Raw genomic sequence first — 19606 nt, 5'->3', positions numbered from 1 at the left:
TTTCATAAAATAAGCTTTTCAGAAACTAAACAATTGCATGAAAATTTACTGCTGCCTGGCATTGTTGCTGAAGAAAGACAGGCTGCTTGTGCATGTTCGTGAGGACAGCATAGGCTGGTTTTAAAATTGTGTCATATGTTTGGAGTTTGCTGTTGTGTTTCAAAAATTTTAATAGATAACATGAATACTTGTGCCTTTCATCTTTTTGTGTCATGACATCCAAATTTATTCCCAACATAGGGCCTGATTCTGCAAAAACTTCAGCGTGTGAGTCAAGTTATTTATGCTGGTTTCAATAGAACAACTCGGCGAGCATCTTTACTGTCCGACTTAAGTGTCTACAGGAATGCATCCCTAGACTGCATAGGAACAGTCTCATGGCTACATTTGGACAACATCTAGGACCAGGAGGTCTTGATCTCTGATGATGCTACTGTACTGTAAGTAATTAATAACATTGATTATTTGCATTTATTAATCTAACAAACTATCATAAACTCTTGGCACCTTTTAACACAAAAAAAGATAGAATCCAACAGCTGTGTTGACAATGTATCTAGGGACTTCTGCATGTGGTGGATTTACCTAGGGACGTGGAGTTGTCATGTGGCGTCTTTACATTAAGACTGGAAATCTTTCTAAGAGATAACGCTGTAGCTCAAAGAGAAGTTGTGGACTTGATGCAGAAAATATGGGATGAGGTTCTATGGCCTGTGTTATGGAGGAAGTCAGACCAAGTGGTCATACATGTCCCTTAATCTGGGTTTGAAATCTAAACAATACCTGGGTCAGCCTCACAACATAGAACAAACACAATCTATTCCCCCTCTCAAAATCTCACCTTCCCCTGTCCCAAAATCCCAGTAAAAAGAATCGGTCTTACAGCATGTCCTGAAGGTCAAACACTCTGGCTATTTCTGACCAAGGCGGAGGGGAAGCTGGTCCTGAAGCCAAGACACCGTCACTGGGAATGCTTTGCCCTTTATATCAAGGAGCTCCAGCATGAGCTTCTATGTTGATCTCAGCAGTGGCACCATGGCATGGGGGCAGAGGCAATCTTCAAGTAATCAGGTGTATGGCACCATCTTTCAATTGTTTTTTATCTATCTGAGGTAGAACAAAATATGCTACTCTCCCTCCAGTGAGTGGGCTATCAAAGAGTATCACAATCTTTAATGTATCTCTACTGTGAGGTAGGGAAGTTATCTTAACTCGTTTTACAGATGAGGGACTGAGTCACAGAGAGACTAAAGGACTTGTCAAAGGTCACACAGGAAGGCTGTGGTAGAGTAGAGAGTTGAACCCACATCTCCTGAGTCCAAAGCTAGCACTCTAACCATTGGACCGTATTTTATAACAGCAGCAGCAATAAAGAAACCAAGCTTGTTATTTAAAACCCTTTCAACATGTTTTTGCAGACTTACATTTAAATCACTGAGCTGATGTCTGTACCCAGCTTCAGCTAAAAATAAAACTGGTTGAGAACAATTATCACTTTTTTTTTTTAAAGAGAATCTTACATGGAGATTTTTGTCAACATTTTTGTAATTAAAAACAATGTTGACCAGTCTAGAAACTTGCCTCCCCCACAAAAAAATAGCAACCATTTTTTGTGGAAAAACTTTTCCCAAAACTTTTGAAAATTCTGAAATTTGAACTCTTGCTAAAAATGACATCCACTGATGTTTTTAAAGTTTGCCCTAAACTCAGATTTGTTACAGTCTTTTATAATTGCCTGGCATCTTTAGGGTGGAGAAAAAGGAGGAAAGAACTAAAGAGTTAACAGGACAGTCTTTTCAAAAGCAGCTGCATTAGTAGATGGTCAAGGGAGGAGGAAAATCAGGAGAGGGGTCAAAATTAAAAAAATCCCAGAACCTGGACTGGTAACCAGAAGAGAAATTCATCTCTTTTTTCCTTTGTCTCTCTCTTTACCGTTGTTCCCTTTTTTTGCCTTTGCTTTCTGTTTGCTTGTCTGCATTTCCCACCAAATTAATTGTAATGGTGGTAAATGATTGAAATTAAATTATAAAGACACATTATTTATTTGTGATTTCATCTTCCTTACCAAGTAAATAAAGTAATTAAGAACCCAGATTTGATCCCACTGAAGTTGAATAGAGCTTTGCCATTGACTTCAGAGGGTGTAGAATTGGCCGATAAACTTTACTTTGATAAAGTATGCCAAAAGCGAATCGACTAAGTAATCCAGATCCATTTCTGGTAAAGTACAGCCAGACAATATTACAAGCTTTCCTGGATGGTCACTCCTCTTGTGCCCTGGGTTATGCAGAAGAACCATGGGAGTGTTCTGTAGTGCCCAGACTCTTATATAGTCCTTCTGACAACGGATGAATTTAAGCTTCTTGGAAGTTTCTTTTTACCCTTCAAGTCACATACTAACTCTTATTATCACTCTCAAATTGCCTGGGATGGCTTGGGAAACTCCTGCCAGAATCAAACTCATCCTCTCTGAATTTAAATTCTGATTGTATTAAGCTAGTTTTCTCAGCTGCCCTTTGTATGGCGTAGTGCTGGCGTGATGATGGGAAACAGGCCTTGGCAATGTCATCTGATCCTGTTCTCACACCAGTGTATATCCGGAGTAATTCCTCCAAAGTCAATGGCTCACGTGTTTAAAACTGCTGACAATGAGGGCAGTTTTAGACCCCTTGGTCTTGCCCACATTTGGGAATATAGAAGAAAAATCCTTCCTCTGATACTACTGGTGGGGGAATATTTTACTAAATTCCCTTGCATAGACCAGGCATTTGAGCCTGTATCAAATTGGGGTTGACCCTGCAAGAGGGACTTTTGGAATGGTATCATATCCCATTGTGTATATTTGAAGCAAAGAATATCCTACCAAAATAAACAACTACACTGCACATACAATTTCCCCCCTGGCAGAGTATGAATGAGAATGACCCACACGTAACAGATGTTAGTCATATCGCTTAATGCACAAAAGGAAAGTGCTCAGATATTACGATGATGTGGATGGTATAAAAACTGATATAGAATAGAAATAAAGGACAGGTAACTGTTTAAGCACTGCCTCATCTTTGATATATACATCAGAGCACATGCCTGACAGCCTCCCTGACATTAAACAGCCGCGAAAGCAACCTCAGCAGGACAATGAAAACAAGTAAACAGTGATGTCTTCATTATAACCACAGGTAAAACAAACAGCTGGTGTATAAACGGAGGCAGCAGACAGTCTACCGTTATCAAATGCTCTTCTATGTTAATCTGGCCTCTCTGTCTAAAGGATCCTAGATACATCTGAATGGACTGACAGACTGTTTAGAAGGACCCTAACCCCACTTTAGGAAACAATTATACATTTTTTCATGTTTATCTGTATTTTGGATTACTCCTGTTTAGAAGCCAGGTAGGATTGCATTCCTCGTAAGGCAGGCAATGCACTAGTGGTAGGAGTGGAACAAAGGAAAAATGTTACATACATTGTTCCCCATCCTTCTGACACCAATGTACCATTCTGACATCCATTATTTCGTCCCTCTGCCAAATGGTAGCACATGTCCTAGCCTTGTAGGTTGACTTCCCACCGACTGAGCGAGAAATCAGTGACTCAGAGTCTGGGAACACTTTGAGTGTAACTACCTTTGAGTGCACGTATACATCAGTTCTGAAATGAGATGGCCAAAGAACATGCAGAGCAATCCCTTCTTCCAGGAGTCTCAGCCCAGTACCAATTCCTGGTTGCCACTCTGCTTCAAGAATTGACTCTAAACAGAGCCAGAGCGCAAACTCCCCTGCTGCTTGCACACCTCCCTCTCTGCCATACAAAAATCATTGCATAACCTAAAACTAACAAGCATACAGTTAGTGTCTTCCCAAAAGTCAAAACTCACTCGCACACACAGGAACTCTGACTAAATATTACATTGCCACCTGGTGGCACCTGACATAACTATTTTGTGTTTTGATAGTAATGGACCAATACAGAACCAATATCCTCTATTTTTACACTCCCTTCTGATTAATTTGGGTGAGAGCTGCTAGTGTATACAAATCAGTGTCAATAGCATTAAATTGAGCCAGAGCTGCAATATGCTTGGAGTAATACTGGCACATGTGATGTTAGGAGAGTAAAAATTAAGACATAGTTGACCCTAGCAACTCTGTTTCTGTCCCGTTGGTGCTATGTATTTGACGACATTGATAAAAGGTGGACAGTAAGGATAGGCTAATAGGTTTTTGTCTAAGCCTTATGGTCAGAAATGGCTAAGGGAAAAGAGCTCTCTGCTCCCCTCTGTTGGAGCAATGGACAGCTTTATTTGCATAGGTTACCTAGCTACAGTTCCTTCAGAGGTACTTGGGGTGCATATGAACTAGGATTTGGGAGAGCACTGGGCTCCCAGAGAAGTTTTCTAGGGTGGATTGGGAATGAGTTTTTATTTTGTGGCAAAGACTTTGTTTCCAAGAAGCTAAGACTCTGCTGGAGTCCTAAGTGGTCTTGGTTCTTTTCCCATGGGGACGTGGCTGCAAGAGACAACACAGGCTGAGGATGTCGCAGTGACATATGACTGAGAGGAGAGCAGCAGAGTTGAGTGGGGTTTGATGAGCCCCCCACATAACCAGCACCTTAATTAACCTGAATCACTAGACTGGATTTGGTGATGGTGCCTCCAGGTAGGACTAGTCAAGCCTGCATACAGACCCACAAAGAGACACCTGGACTGCTACTACCTGCTGATCCAAACCACGAGCAGGGTTTGGGGGATGAGTGCGGTAGTGAAGCCATGGCACTATTATCTGTGGACATTCTCACTGGTGGGTTGGAAGAGAGTTAGATGGACTGCTGCCAGTTACTGGAGGTGAGGGGATATTTTACTCTATATGCATATATATTCAGTTGCTGGGTTTTTCTTTATAGCTACGTTCCCTTTCCCCTAAGAAAGATTTCCTTGTTTGTACACGGTCTTGGAGTACTTGCAAGGGGGAAGTTCTAACTGTCAAGGGCACCCAGTGAGGGTGTATTTAGTTTTCCCTGGGTTTTGGATAAAGGTTGAGCTAGTTCCGTTGTCAAGAGGGACCCTAGATATATTGAACCCAGCCCTTATTGTTGGCCAATGAATTACATGTGGCTAACTCTTCTTTGTTTATTTAAATACCAGTGTAGCAGCTGTTACATAGGCATATCTCCAAGAATCATGTTCCAGACAACCATTCTAAGATCTGGAAACCATGAGGGCTCTCCAGACTAAGACCGGATGTTTTAGGAGAAATCCTGTGACCTGTTATACAGGAGGTCAGACTAGATGATCACAATGGTCCCTTTTGGCCTTGGAATCTATGACCTTGCACGAGTGGACTCTTAAAGGGGTTTGGGACAGATTTTCAAAAAGAGTTCTGGGCTAGATTTTCAGGTGTTCAGCACTCACAAATGGAGTGAGATTTTTCAAATATTCTTGGTGCCCAGCAGCTCCCATTGTGGCACTCATGATTTTCATGAGGCACTTAACTCATGAGGATTTCAAAAATTCTCAGCACTTAACATGCAGGGCTCATGTAAATCTGGTCCTTAGTATCTTTGTCCCTCTAACTGTTCTAATGGTGGCAACTGATCTAAACGGAACTGTTTAAAAATGACATCCTCATGTTTTCAATCTCCCTTACAAAATAATAAAAAAAAGGGCCTTGCCTACGCTAGCGATGAAATCCTAGTCACACTGAAGTTATTGCAAAACTCCCATTGACTTCAACATGGCTAGAATTACACCCGAAGTTTTTACCATCACTGTACTTACTCTGATGTAGCTGAACCAGTGAACACGCATAGTGCAGATACACTACACTGTTGTTAATTGGCCCAATCCTGCAAGAAACTGAGCACTTCCTTCTCGGTGCTGAGTGCCATCCACACCCATTGACTTGACGGTAATGACCAGCCTCACTTACATATCTTTAAAAATATCTACTCAGTTTAGAAACATTTACTACACAATAGGTTCTAGTCTGTCTTTTCAATTAGCTGGTTTGACTGAAAATTTTATGTGGGAAGGGGGAGAGGAGTTTTGAGTGGCCTCAAAATGAAAAAAAATCCGAACATTTCCTGCAAAATGAAAAATAAAATAATAAAATTGGGTTGAATGAAAAGTTTCTTTTAGTTTTTCTTTTAGTTTTTTAATTGAAAAATGAGGGTTCCCAAAGTTATAGCCCCTCCCCCCAACATGGTTTCCTTCTGCTGCCTTGTACTGTTAAAATAAGGGGAACTAATGACCAGATGAATCACATACCTCATTGAGAATGATGGCTGTGAATTCACCCTTTAATTTATCCTTAGTTAGGTTAGTTAATCAGAAGTCCCCACTTAAGGAAAAAGGAGGTTTGGACAAAGAGGCTGGAGGTTGCTACCATTTGTGATTCTTGAGTGGGAATTTTATTTTTGGGGGGAAAGAAATCAAAGTATTTGGGGATAAAGTTAAGCATGTGAATACTTCCTGGGGGGGATGGAGAAGGGGAATAGAGGTTGAGGGATTTGGGGCTGCAATCACGTTTTAGCCAAGGTATTACACAGCATCCACTAAATCTTTGGACGACCCATATTGAGAACGATATTCAAGAATGTGTTCACTTCTTTGTTTGTATACATGTGCAGGCTGAAAGTATTACAGTGTGCATGCGCCAATGAAGAAAATGAAACATGAAATGGTTTCTGTGCTGCCATTTCATGCTTGCCTGGGTGGTTCAAAGGAATGTGCCAATGTCATTGTCCTGGTGAGCAGAAAATGTATACTGCATGGCATAGAAACGCTACAAGCTCTGACACCTCACTGTTTCTCAGAGATGAGGGATATCTATTGGTGAGGGGTCAGAGGATCTTCCTCTCAAACATAAAACAGTCCACATTATGCTAAGACACCCAGTCTGTGATTATTCTGGCAAGCCTTTCCACTAACTTGACCCTCCAACCATTCTGAAACACGACCAGGAAAACCATTCCATTGTAACATAGTTGTCCTTTGCTCCAAGCACTGCATATAAATTTGTGTTGGGTGCAGGGCAGAGGGGAAAGTAATGGCAGTAGAAATATTTGTATACCAGGAATGAAGAATTCAGGGAGATGCCTTCCCTGTTGTGGTGGAGGCACCTAAATATGGATGTGATCTTGTGGGTGAGAGAATGGGTTGTAAAAGGAAGTGAAGAGCTTGTACATTTTAGCAATTGTAGGCTTGGCAGAGTAAAGGTCTCTGTGTTAATGGGGCATATTGAGGCATTGCTGAAAGAGGGCAGAGTTAAGGGTGCATGGGCAACCTTAACTGTGCATTTTCTGGTTTTCAGAAGTTTGTGTTTTGCTCACTTTAATGTTCTCCAAGAGGACTGCAGACTGCCAAGCAATCTTAATTCTGTCTTAACATAGTTTTTGCCATTGAATTATTATAATCCCTGCTCTCAGCTACAGCCCACGTGGGAGTAGGAGAGGATGGGGAAGGCCAGTCTCTCCCATTGCACGCCAGGTAGCAGAGTCACTAAGTTGTGTAGCAGGAAGGACACTATATACCCTCAAAAAGTGTCAGAGTACCAGCTGCAGCATTGTCCATCGAGGGAACCCCCAGGAGAAATTAGCCAGAATAGTTGATGGTGAAGGAGGGTACACTCACGATGATGCCCCTAAGCATCGCATACTTCAAGTCACTTAGGTTAGAATCTTGCCCTTAGTGTTCTGTCATTGGGCCCAATTCTGACATCAGCAACTAGGTTAAAACAGTTCAATTCGATCCCAAATATAAACTGAATTGGAATTACTCACACATTGAGGAAAAGGATCAAGCCTTTGGATTTCTTCCTGAATCCAGGATAGACTGCTCAGCTATGACACATAATACCTGTACATCCCAAGAGCTGTTCTTTTGGGCATTACACTTAATGTAAGGTTATTATAACACAAACACAAATAAGTATGAATAAGCTCAGTACGTGTATATTTTTGTCTTGAACAGAGGGAACAACACTCTGCCCACATTCTGTCAATGACATAAAAAGATTTAGCTGATACACCGTAAATACAAAATACTCTGTGCGTAAGGAGGCTATTATTATACAGCAAGTATAATAAGATGACACAAGTGGTGAGTATCATTTCTCATATGGGAGCACTGGATATGTATTATGTAGATTTTTAAGTGGAAATTAATTAGGCCTCAGTGGAGGAGTGCTAGATTTTTTTTAATCTTTGTTCAGTATAATTTGCAGCAGCATCTTAAAAAAAATCCTCAGATTTAAATGTGTTTGGAGGGGGGGTAGAAATGAAACAGGAATTAAAGTGACACCACAGCAGCCAAAAAGTAAATGTCTGTTTATTAACTGGAACATTACAATGGAAGAGCAATCTACACACTTTCTTCTTTTACAGGAAATAGTGAATGCAAGGACTCCTGGACAGGAACTCAGAGTTCCTAATTTCCCTTTGTCTGATGATACACTGATCTACTAATTTTGGAATGCAACCTCAGGATCCAATCCTGTAACCCTTTCTTGTGTTTGCCAGAAGCTGGGAATGGGCAACAGGGGGTGGATGACTTGATGATTACCTGTTCTGTTCATTCCCTCTGGGGCACCTGGCATTGGCCACTGTTGGTAGACAGGATACTGGGCTAGATGGACCTTTGGTCTGACCCAGTATGGCCTTCTTATGTGTCCCTTAGGAGTCAATAAGAAGCTGTGGGACTACTCTTGTGAGGAAGATTTGCAGAAGCAGTGTAATAATGCCAGAGATAGGTCTGAGCCACAAAATTTGGATCCAAATTAAGACCCAAATGTCCCCAAATTAGGAGATGTTTGGATCCAAGGTTTTGAATTGGTCCACAGGAGTTAAGAGTGAAGGTGGGATTCAGAACCAACTCAATTCTGAAACTCGCCAGAGTATGGAGATATTTGCATCTGTGTATTTGGTTCTGGTCCATCTCTAAGGAATACCCCTAAGTGAATTTCTTAAGTGTTATTTACAATTTTGTTTCTTCATTCTGTTTGCCCCATCCCCCTGCAAGCAACACAAATAAAAACAAAATGAAAAGCACAGTGATCTGACTCCTGTGCAGAGACTTCTAGACCATTATGACAGACTAATATTGCAAACCCCACCAAAATATGCCTGACTTCCATTCCACTGGAGCCAGTGCAAGAGTGGGGAAGCCAGAAAAGTCTAATTTCAGGTCCCTAATGTCCTGGATATATATTATATTTAAATAACTGAATTTAGCCCAAAGTTATTTATTGGGAACATGGATTAAGAAGTTTGTATAAAGAAAACTGTAAATCTTTTTGAAGCCCAAGTTTTATCCTCTTATATTGCTGCTAAGGTTAAGGGTATTGATGCTATTTCCTTATAAACCGATTTCCAGGGGTTTGTGTCTTGGCAAATAAATTTGTTGAAAAACTTGCTTTATCAGGTTAGTCTAGGAGTGATTTAATTCCCACTCCCCCTCCCCCCCCAAAAAAACCTGTGGAAAAGGACTTCAGGAGCTGATCTCTTTTGCATGGGCACATCCACCCTGCCTAGATGCTCAGCATGATGGGATTGCTTGCCCAAGTGATCAGTTGTGGCTGGTGTGGGATTTTTAGTCTCCTTGTTATTGGGACAGGAGTAATAAAGGGTTCTTATCCTTGTTGTGTGAATCCAGGGCAGCAGAACTGTACATATCCCAATTGAGCGACTCACCCTCAACTAAACGGCATTTGCTAGGCAGGGGACATGGGTTCCTGTGAGTTGAGAGAGGGTGGGGACAGATACCTGGTGGTGTGGGCGCTGCCGAAGGGCCCCAGACACCATCTGACCCTTCCTCTCTCCACTGTGTAATAACAGAGCTTATTTAGCTCAATTGAGAGTCTTGTTATATGCTGCACAGCTTAAATCACTGATATATAGATCTAAGTATTAGACCTGCTTTGGACAGTGTCTCTGATGCAAGAAACTGCCCAGTGTGCACCAGCAGTGAGGCTCCCTCACTAACAGCTGAAATCCCTGAGAGCTCTGTTAAGTGGTAGGCCTTAATGACATCTCAGCGAGTGGCCAGCAGGGTGGCTGGCAGAGAGGCGCGGCGAGCGGCCAGCAGGGTGGCTGGCAGAGAGGGCCAGAGCAGAGCCCTGCAGAGAGGGCAGGCGAATGAGTGCCAGGGAAGCAGAGCGAGTAAGGTACCTTTGATCCCCCCCTCCACCCAGGGTGGGAGGTGAACACTGCAGATACACATTTGAACTCTGTGTCTGCACTGTCCAAGGACAGCAACTATGAGTGGGGTGCAGAGAAGCGACAGGCACATTAAAGGGATTTTTGGGTTGCTGGACTTAAGAATCTCAGGGGAAAAGGACACTGCCCAACTTAATTGGGGTTTTCGCTCATGGTTTATGTTTATGAGCCTTGTTTCCAGTGTTTCCCCAAATTAATACCGAGTCACCTCCTTCCTTTTAATAAAAGTTTTTGCTCCACTCCGACTCTGCGCTTGTGAGAGGGGAAGTATTGCCTCTCAGAGGCACCCAGGGGGTGGTGTGTAATTATCCCAGGTCACTGGGTGGGGGCTTAAGCTGGCTTTGTGTTGTATTGTTGAAAAGGAACCCCAAGATACTGAACCCGGCCTTTGTTGTTGCCAACTCTGACTGGCAGAAGGGTTCCACAAACGTCTTCTGATGCTAAAATGTGGGTCAAATCTTGATTACCTTACTTTTTGTCTAGTCTCACTGAAGTCAACGGCTCAGATACATTTATAACCAATTCTCCAGTGATGAAAGACTAGTGCATAAACCCAGGGTACTGACCATACTCCCACTATACTTTTCTTTTTTGTTGCTGGATGATATTTTATGGTATATTTGTAAAAAAAAAGGCAAATGAATCAAGATACTATATTGCTTTAATGATGTGGGGCAGCTGAGTTGTGAACAAAGATGACCTGCGTCGTAATAAAGAAAACTAATCTGTCTAAAAGCTAATATACCTCTAACTGAATCACCCCTTGAAAAGTACCATTTCTGAAAGCAAACCTAGTCTCACGTTTTCCCTTTGCTGTGCTGTGAACTCACAGGCATAAGTTCAAGGCTGGTGTGTAGGATTCCAGGCTCAGGACCAGTGAAATCTCTGGGAGAAGGGGTTATGAAACAGTCAAATGCATCACTCCTATGGCTGGACCATGCATTAAAAAAACACCAGTGGGAGACAGAATACAAGACAGTAATGAATAAGAAGGAAATGTGGAGATAAATCTGCCTTGTTCTCCCATTACAATGAAAGTACAACATGGTACCTAAGATTTGCTTAGTCCAGCACTGTAGAAGGATATAGTCGTCCAATGGAGTGATTGTGAAATTGCCTGCATGAGACTGGTATAAAACATTTCTACAAAGGCAACTTTTGAAATATATATTTAAGGCCAACCAAAACACAAAATCAAATAAAATAAATGAAGTAAAATTAAACTAACACACACACAATTCTAGAAAATTATATGCATCTATCTAAGCTGCACAAATGATTCATAATGAAAAGTGTATTTGAGACTGTTGTGCTTTTTTTTTAGTAAATTCTCTGCCAGGTAATTATGGCTTTTCTGAGTTTCATATGTGATTCAAAATTATTCACAGAACAGCTTCCAGGAGTACCATTTGATCTTTTAAACCATTCTTTACAACTATTTAATATTCAGACCTTGAGGGGTGACATTCCTGCCCCACTAAAATCAGTGGCAAACTCCCACTGAGTTCAGTGGGGCCAGGATTTGACCACCTACCTTCTTTTAACCTCCTACCCATCAAGGAGTAGTAAGTACTGTAGATCCCTGTACCATGTACCAAGTACTGTACCATGTAAGTACTGTAGATCCCTGTGCCCACAAAGTGTCCTACTGATATGGTATATGTACATTCTCTGGTTAAATTAATATAAGGTAAGATTTTCAAAAAATGATGTAGGAGCAAATGTCACTTTGAAAGTCAAGTATCAGAGGGGTAGCCATGTTAGTCTGGATCTGTAAAAAGCGACAAAGTGGGTATTCACCCAGAAAAGCTTATGCTCCAATACTTCTGTTAGTCTGTACGGTGCCACGGACACTTTGAAAGTCAGAACTCGTGCTGCTAAGTTGCTTAGGCATTTTTGAATATCACACCTGTGCTTTTTAGAATTAGATTCCCAGTGTGAATGCTTGTGAATAGAGGTGGTTCTGAAAACACAAGTTTTGGGCATATTGTTGTTCAATATTTGAAATTTCAACAAGAGGTTTGAACAACCTTTCATTAAAACAAATAAACTCAACAGCAGGTCAAAAAACTAAGTGAAATGTCTGCACAGTCTTCACTAAAATATTTCATTTTTACAGCAAAATCTTGTCACCAAACTTTGAAAAGTTTTGCCCCACTCTAGTCATAAGCATACATCCAAAATTTGATTCCTTGAATATTTAATAACATTCTTTCACAATATGAAATTTGTATATGTGGAAAGCATCAAAAACAACCAAACAGAAATGAAGGTGCACACATGGCTGAAGGGTGATTGCTTTAATAGTCAAATGAGCATTTTCAGAGTTTATCTGCAAAATTCACCCACCTGCTCTCTCACATTTAACACACCTACTATATATGCACAGCTGTGGCACAGATACATGCAATAAATACATTCTTTTTTTCTCATGTACTTTTCACCAACTCTCCTGTATTCTGCTTAATCAGGGTGAGATACTTACCCTTACTCTGGCTCCTTTATGCGAGAGGAAAAGACCAGAGCCGTGTAAAGGGTCCTAAACACCCAGTATCTGCTAGGGAGGGGACTTCCCTGATGTAGGCAATTCAGAAGAGAGCCTTAAGCCTGCCTTCTGAGGACCCCTCTCACAAGCCCTTGGAGTAAGGAATATGCCTGGGATGGGGGCAGGAGGTGTCAGGGTTCACTCCCCACTCTGAACTCTAGGGTACAGATGTGGGGACCCGCATGAAAGACCCTCTAAGCTTATTTCTACCAGCTTCGGTTAAAAACTCCCCAAGGCACAAATCCTTCCTTGGATTAGGTAACACTGCCACAACCACCAAGTAATTTAAACAAACATTTAGGGAAGGCCATTTGGAGCCCTGCCTTCCCCAAATATCCCCCCAAACCCTACACCCCTTTTCCTGGGGAGGCTTGAGAATATATCCCCACAATTGGTACAGGTGAACACAGACCCAAACCCTTGCATCTTAAAACAATGAAAAATCAATCAGGGTCTTAAAAGAAGAATTTTACTTAAAGAAAAAAGGTGAAAGGAGTACCTCTGTACGATTACAATGGAAGATAATCTCACAGGCAATCAGATTCAAAACACAGAGGGTTTCCCTCTGGGCAAAACTTTAAAGTTACAAAAAGAAAACCAGGAATACCCTCCCTCTCAGCACAGAGAAAATTCACAAGCCAAAATAAAAGTAAATCTAACGCATTTTCTTGCTAAATACTTACTAACCCTATAGGAGTTGGGTTGCTTGCTTCTTTGATCTTGCTCCGGCCAAAGCCGCATAGAACAGACAAAACAAAAACCTACTCCCCCCCGCCCCCCAGATTTGAAAGTATCTTGTCCCCTTATTGGTCCTTTGGGTCAGGTGCCAGCCAGGTACTTGAGCTTCTTAACCCTTTACAGGTAAAAGAGGAATTAACCCTTTACAGGGTAAAGAGGGATTTTATGCTACCCTTAGCTGTATGTTTATGACAGGAGGGTATGTGTCAGGAGCAGGGTCCTAGCATGTAATGCTGCAGAGATTCCCATGGCAACCCACTGGGCAGCCATGAGAGGCTGTCATAACTCAGCTAGGCTTCCAGTGTTCTCTAAATTATGCCAAGGGCCATGCCAGTCCTCAGAGCAGCCCAGGATTGGGCACAGATATGATCTTAAAACCACCCCATATTCCCTTCAGCCACGAGTCTTTCACCTTTTAGACTAAATAGAGCTCCACCAATTTATCCCAGCTGAGGTTCTAGCCCCGTAATTATAGTAGTGATGTGAAAAGGTGTCCTCTGTTACCATGGTGGGAGGTGGGTAAGGAAGAAGGTACTTACAGTAGCTTATTCAAAAAGAATAGTAGATTGAAAGAATTTAAAAACTCTTTGTAAAAGTGTAGCCTGCAGGTTATTTGTCTTAAATGGCATTCTAACATACTTCTCTTCTGAGTGCTTTTAAACATTTTTATACTTTTATTGTTCATAATAATACAAAAAGTGGAACCTTTTATTTAAGGTAAAGGCTGTACACTGGAAAAATTCAACTAACACCTGGGTAACTCAATAGCATCAGAGAAGGCAAAATTTCACAGTCAATCATTATCAAAGCCTATGTCAAAGTTGTCAGCGAGTCTTACCTTGTCCTCTTTAATCTTCTTTCAGAACGAGTTGCAGATGTTACATGCCAGCAAAGGTAGGATTCATCTTGATATTTCAATCTAAATTTAGCAGGGAATAAAAAGGGCAGCTCTAGATCTTTCCTCTGTAAAACCTTGTTTTATCAGAGTAAAGTCTCTCCCTCCATTTTGAGTGATAGGACTCAGGTTAGGAAAGATATGAATCTTTTTACCTTCAAATTCCCAAATTTCTTTGCCGCCTGAAAATTTCCCCCCCTTATCTCCTATCAGATAAAGAGATTAACAAAATCCCGATCCATCTATACTGCAAGCTGGGATTCTGTCGCACTATTCTATACAGGTGATCGTCTTCCACATTTAAACAAAGACACTTAACAGATACAATAACCACCAAACCAGAAGAATGTGATGGGCCTTTCTCTGTTGGCATCTCATCCCTATTATTCCGAAATTACTTCATTTTACTTGATTTTACATTTTGTTTTCCTAAGGCCTAGTCTAGAGACAGTGTCTATACACTGGTATAACTCTGTTGGTTACAGAGGTGATATTTTTTTTCTTTACTGATGTAATTATTTCCGTACAACCTCTAGTGTGGAGGCAGTTGTGCTGGTATAGTTCATTCCCCTTCCCGTATGGGAGAAGGCCATACTAATAGAACTGTGTCGAACACGAAGGATGCTGTACTGCTTTAACTGTGTCCCTATAATTAAAGGGGGCCCACTTTGTTGTGTAGATAGGGCCTAAGGGTCTGATCCAAATCCCACTGAACTCAATGGAAAGTCTCCAATTGGCTTAAGTAGGCTTTGAAGCAGGCCCTAAAGTAATGTTGTTGTTGTTAACATCATCATCATCATTAGGGATAAAATCACTATTTCAGATCACTTTGTAGATGTTTCCAAAGTGTGCTAGTTAGAATAGACTGGGTTTTTTCCAGAGGTGTGTTCAGCTGGGATGGAATCCTGACCCCACTGAAATAAAATAGCAAAATTCCCATCGACCTCAATGGAGCCAGGATTTCACCCTTGGAATCCAGGCAAGCAAGGCCCAGTCCTGCAGCTCTTTATGTATATGCATAAGAAATGGAAATCAACATGACTACTAATGTTCATAAAGTTAAGCATGCGTTTTGCACAATGAGGGCCGTATTTCTGATCTTGCCAAACGATCCGTGAGGGAGGTGTGTTATTTCCTCACAGCATCTCATTAACTGACATGGGAATCTGTGTTGTGTAGATGAGAGAGCTCTATTGAAGACAATAGCGATATTAGGTTCTAGCCCATTTGTCTAGAGGAGCAATATCCTTGTTACTGTGCTGGAAGAACCACCCTGGGGCAGTAGATGGCTTAATTTTACAGGTGAAAGGACACAAAAAATAGTACAGAAATAATATGAAATATTTGTTCAGTGAAGCATGGACACACCTGGAAATGTGATGGGAGGTATGATGCAAAGGTTTTCTTGGTGCTTTTGTGAGATGACTTGCATAAGGCATTATTTGACTTCACCACTTTGTTCTTGTGGTCATCACAAACACAAGTCAATAGATCCTGTATACAACACCAAACCGCCATTCTGTGTCTGCTTATACACATCCATGCGTGCAATATAAAAGGAGAACAGACCTGCTGCATATAAAAGCCTGTCCAAAAGGCTCTGAAATGAATAAAAATAGTCAGTGAAATACATTTCCCAGCAGCAAGTGGAAAAACACGATACTTTAATTTGCTAGACAAAAGAAGGAAAAAAAGCCTGGCATATTGCCATGGAAGACAAGTTTAGGATTTCCACCATACTATTTATTTAATTATCAGTGCCAGCTTCACAGAATGCTGCCATCAGAAAGGGAATACATTGAGGGAGTGTTGAAGTGGAGTAGGTTTAAAATGTTGTGACTGCCTTAATGGCTACATATCCCATAAAATGCATTAGTTTTTCAAGAGGGTGATTATGGTTTGCTTTTTATGTGCCATTATGTCTAATTTGTTTTATGCTCCAGCAGAGAAAATTATTTCCCTCCTTCCAATTTATATGACAAACACAAAAGAATAATCAAGTGAAAAATATATTGATTTAATATGATCATACTCCGCTTCCCCGTGTAAGTACATACCACTCCTGAACTGCATTAGTGACAATAATAATTGTGCTTTTTAAATACATGCAATTCCCAATTCTCTAAAGAGTAGATTTTAAAATAAATTAATCTTGTTATTGAAAGGAGGTGAAAATGTAAGTATTTTTGATGAAACCCAAGGCTATGTTCACTCTGGGAAATTTAAAATGGTGACACTTGAGAATGGATCTGGATTGTGATTTAGTTTTGGTTTAAAGGCAACTTGAGGTATCTGCATAACTTTTGTCAACATAATTTTGTGTGTGTCAATGCTAGGCAGGGGCGGCTCTACCTTTTTGGCCACCCCAAGCAGTCATGTGCGGGAGGCGCCCCGGAGCCGCGGGAGCAGCGGACCTCCCGCGGGCATGACTGCGGAGGGTCCGCTGGTCGCGCGGCTCGGCTGGACCTCCCGTGGCTGCGGACGGTTCGCAGGTCCGGCGGCTCCGCTGGGAGGTCTAGCCGAGCCGCGGGACCAGCGAACCGTCCGCAGTCATGCCTGCGGGATGTCCACTGGAGCCGCGGGAGGAGTGCCCCCTCCGCAGTCATGCCTGTGGCAGGTCCGGTCGTCCCGGGGCTCCGGTGGACCTCCCGCAGGCATGACTGCGGCAGGTCCGCCGGCCCAGCCTGCCGCCCCCTCGGGAAAGGGCCGCCCCACGCGCGTGCTTGCCGCGCTGGGGTCTGGAGCCGGCCCTGATGCTAGGATATTATGGACCAAATTTTCCAATGACCTGACTTCCTTTGGCTGTACAATCAAATTACATCTGCATGCATTTTTTGTTTACTGTAACTTGCATACAAAATTACAGGGCTAGATCTTCCAGTTGGGCTAAATTGTGGTCAGTGCATGACTGGAAGAGGACTTTAAGCCATTTTAAACTCCAGTCCACCTCACCCCCAAGCCTGGGGCCAGTCCAGGATTAATTGAAGTAACCATGAAGTTGCTCTAATTTGTATCCAGCTGCCCACAGCCCTAAGGAGCTGTGTCAGCAGCCAGTAATTAGCTGGGTGTAGTTTATCCTGGCCATGCCCCCTTTCTCCTAGAAACACCCCCTACACTGGAAACTGGGAGGGAGGTGGGCATAGGAACTATTATAGCAGCCCTTTGCCATCTGAAAATTTCTCTACACAGGGATGTTGTTATCTATTAAATTCTGTAGGGTTTTAGAATAATTTTTCCTGTCAAATTTCTAAAGAAACCAATTGGTTTCATCCCTATTTATTTCTATAAGACATTTCCATAAGAGCTTTTAGATCAGAACTCTATGTGTGATAAGCTAACGTCTGTGTGAAATTGCAGGGGAGTTGGAGCAAAAATTATTTATCTTTTATGTTAAAAACACGGTGGGCTCAGCATCATTCATTAAAAGAGAAGCCGGCACCAGCTGCTAGTTTTAAAGGTCATATTTTGTTTGAATGAAGAGGATAAAAGAGCTGTCGCAAGGACAGTAAAAGGGCAGCTAGGATGGAGTATGTATGTTAATGAGCAAGGGTGAACGCATCTCCCTGAACTTTTTAAGATCCTGATAAGATGATGTATGCACAATTTAGGCCAAGAGCTTAGAAGTACAGATAGGCATCTTATATCTCATTTGGAGTTTGCATTATTAATAATAGAATAGTACTAATACAGAATGACAGCACTCAAATAGTGCTTTGCATCTTCAAAGCAGTTTACAGACACTATGGGTCAGATCCTTAATGGTACTGAGTGTGTCCTGTGAGTTACTAAGGGCCAGATTTTTCAAGGTATTTCAATGCCAAAGATATAGATAGATGTTTAGTGGGATTTTCACCCAGGGTCCAGATTTTAAATGTATTTAGGCATTGGCAGTACTCAGTGTTTCAAAGCCTGTCTCATTTTCACAACTGATTTAGTCACTCAGAAGGCTAAATCCCATTGACAGTCAGTGGGATTTAGGCTCCTGAGTGCCTAAATCAGTTGTGAAAATGAAATGTAGGTTTTGCTATGCTGAGTGCACCAGCATCTAAGTACCTTTAAAAATCTAGGCCTTTGCATCTTGCAGGCAGTGCAAAAACACCATGCCAAATCAGACCCTCACTAAGGGTACGTCCATACTACCCGCCCGGGTCGGCAGGTAGTGATAGACTTCTCAGAGTTCGATATATCACGTCTCATCTAGACGCGATATATCGAACTCCGAACGCGCTCCCGTCGACTCCGGAACTCCACCACCGCGAACGGCGGTGGCGGAGTCGGCGGGGGAGCCGCGGACTTCGATCCCGCGCCATCAGGACGGGTAAGTAGTTCAAACTAAGGTAGTTCGAGTTCAGCTAGCTGAACTTGCGTACCTTAGTTCGAACCCCCCCTTAGTGTAGACCAGGCCTAAGAGAGTACAAAGAAATCACCTATATCTTTCCCAGTAACACAGCACACTTACTCCGTGAACATTTTACCTATTAATATGTACTTACTGTTCACAGACTTGCACTGGTCAAGTGTATGACATGTGTTTGTAAGATATCACACACATTTGGTGCACATGCGTGAATGCAACATATGTTTGCTGTTACTGAATTCAGAGTTAAGGTTTGGAGTTGAACTGGGTGTTTGTTTGTCTGACCTGTAGGCGAACTCCTTGGAGAAGAGTGTCAGTGAGTGGCTAGCATGATGTGAGGATGTCAAGGTATGTGAACGAAGGTCGTCTTCTCTGGTCCTTTTCCTGCTTTGATGCAACCTAGCCTGACTGCTAATGAAGGTTTTAGGGAGAGGTAAAGGTGGAGAGTGGGAAGGAATGTACACAGTACAAAGCACCATGATACAGACAATTAGTCACACTTTCAGTGGTAGCTGGATCAGATGAACCGTTGGCCTACTGAGAGTAGCCACTGGAACCATTTCAGTTATTCTCCATGGCTTCCATCGGATGAGAGCAGTTTTGAGCTCCATCTGGGGTTCTATCTGCCTGGCCCCATCACTTCCCAGGCCAGCCCCAGTCCTTTTCGAGTCGCCTTTGGCCAGTTCTGGATTTTCCTACAGTGTAAAGGCTGCAGGCAGCTTGGGTTGCTGCATGCCTCACTGAGGAGGACTTTCTACTTCAAATGCTTCTTTGAACATAATAACTTAGACCTGTTCTCTCTATCATTCATTTAATATTGCATGGTGTTATGTAAGTTTCCAATTATATATTATAACA

At 42.1% G+C, this 19606-nt stretch overlaps 1 long non-coding RNA gene across 1 annotated transcript; it reads left to right on the top strand.

Annotated features, from left to right (window-relative positions):
* The first annotated feature begins 269 nt into the window (after positions 1 to 269).
* LOC123372338 lies at positions 270 to 19097 on the top strand. The gene is made up of 3 exons (XR_006580222.1): positions 270 to 440; positions 14360 to 14390; positions 19040 to 19097. It is a non-coding gene; the product is annotated as an uncharacterized LOC123372338 (long non-coding RNA).
* Positions 19098 to 19606: the final 509 nt, after the last annotated feature.

The sequence above is a fragment of the Mauremys mutica genome, chromosome 6 (genome assembly GCF_020497125.1).
Source record: "Mauremys mutica isolate MM-2020 ecotype Southern chromosome 6, ASM2049712v1, whole genome shotgun sequence".
In the NCBI taxonomy this organism is placed as follows: Eukaryota; Metazoa; Chordata; order Testudines; family Geoemydidae; genus Mauremys; species Mauremys mutica.
Note: the sequence above shows the minus strand (reverse complement) of the source record. Positions and strands in the feature narration are given on the sequence as shown.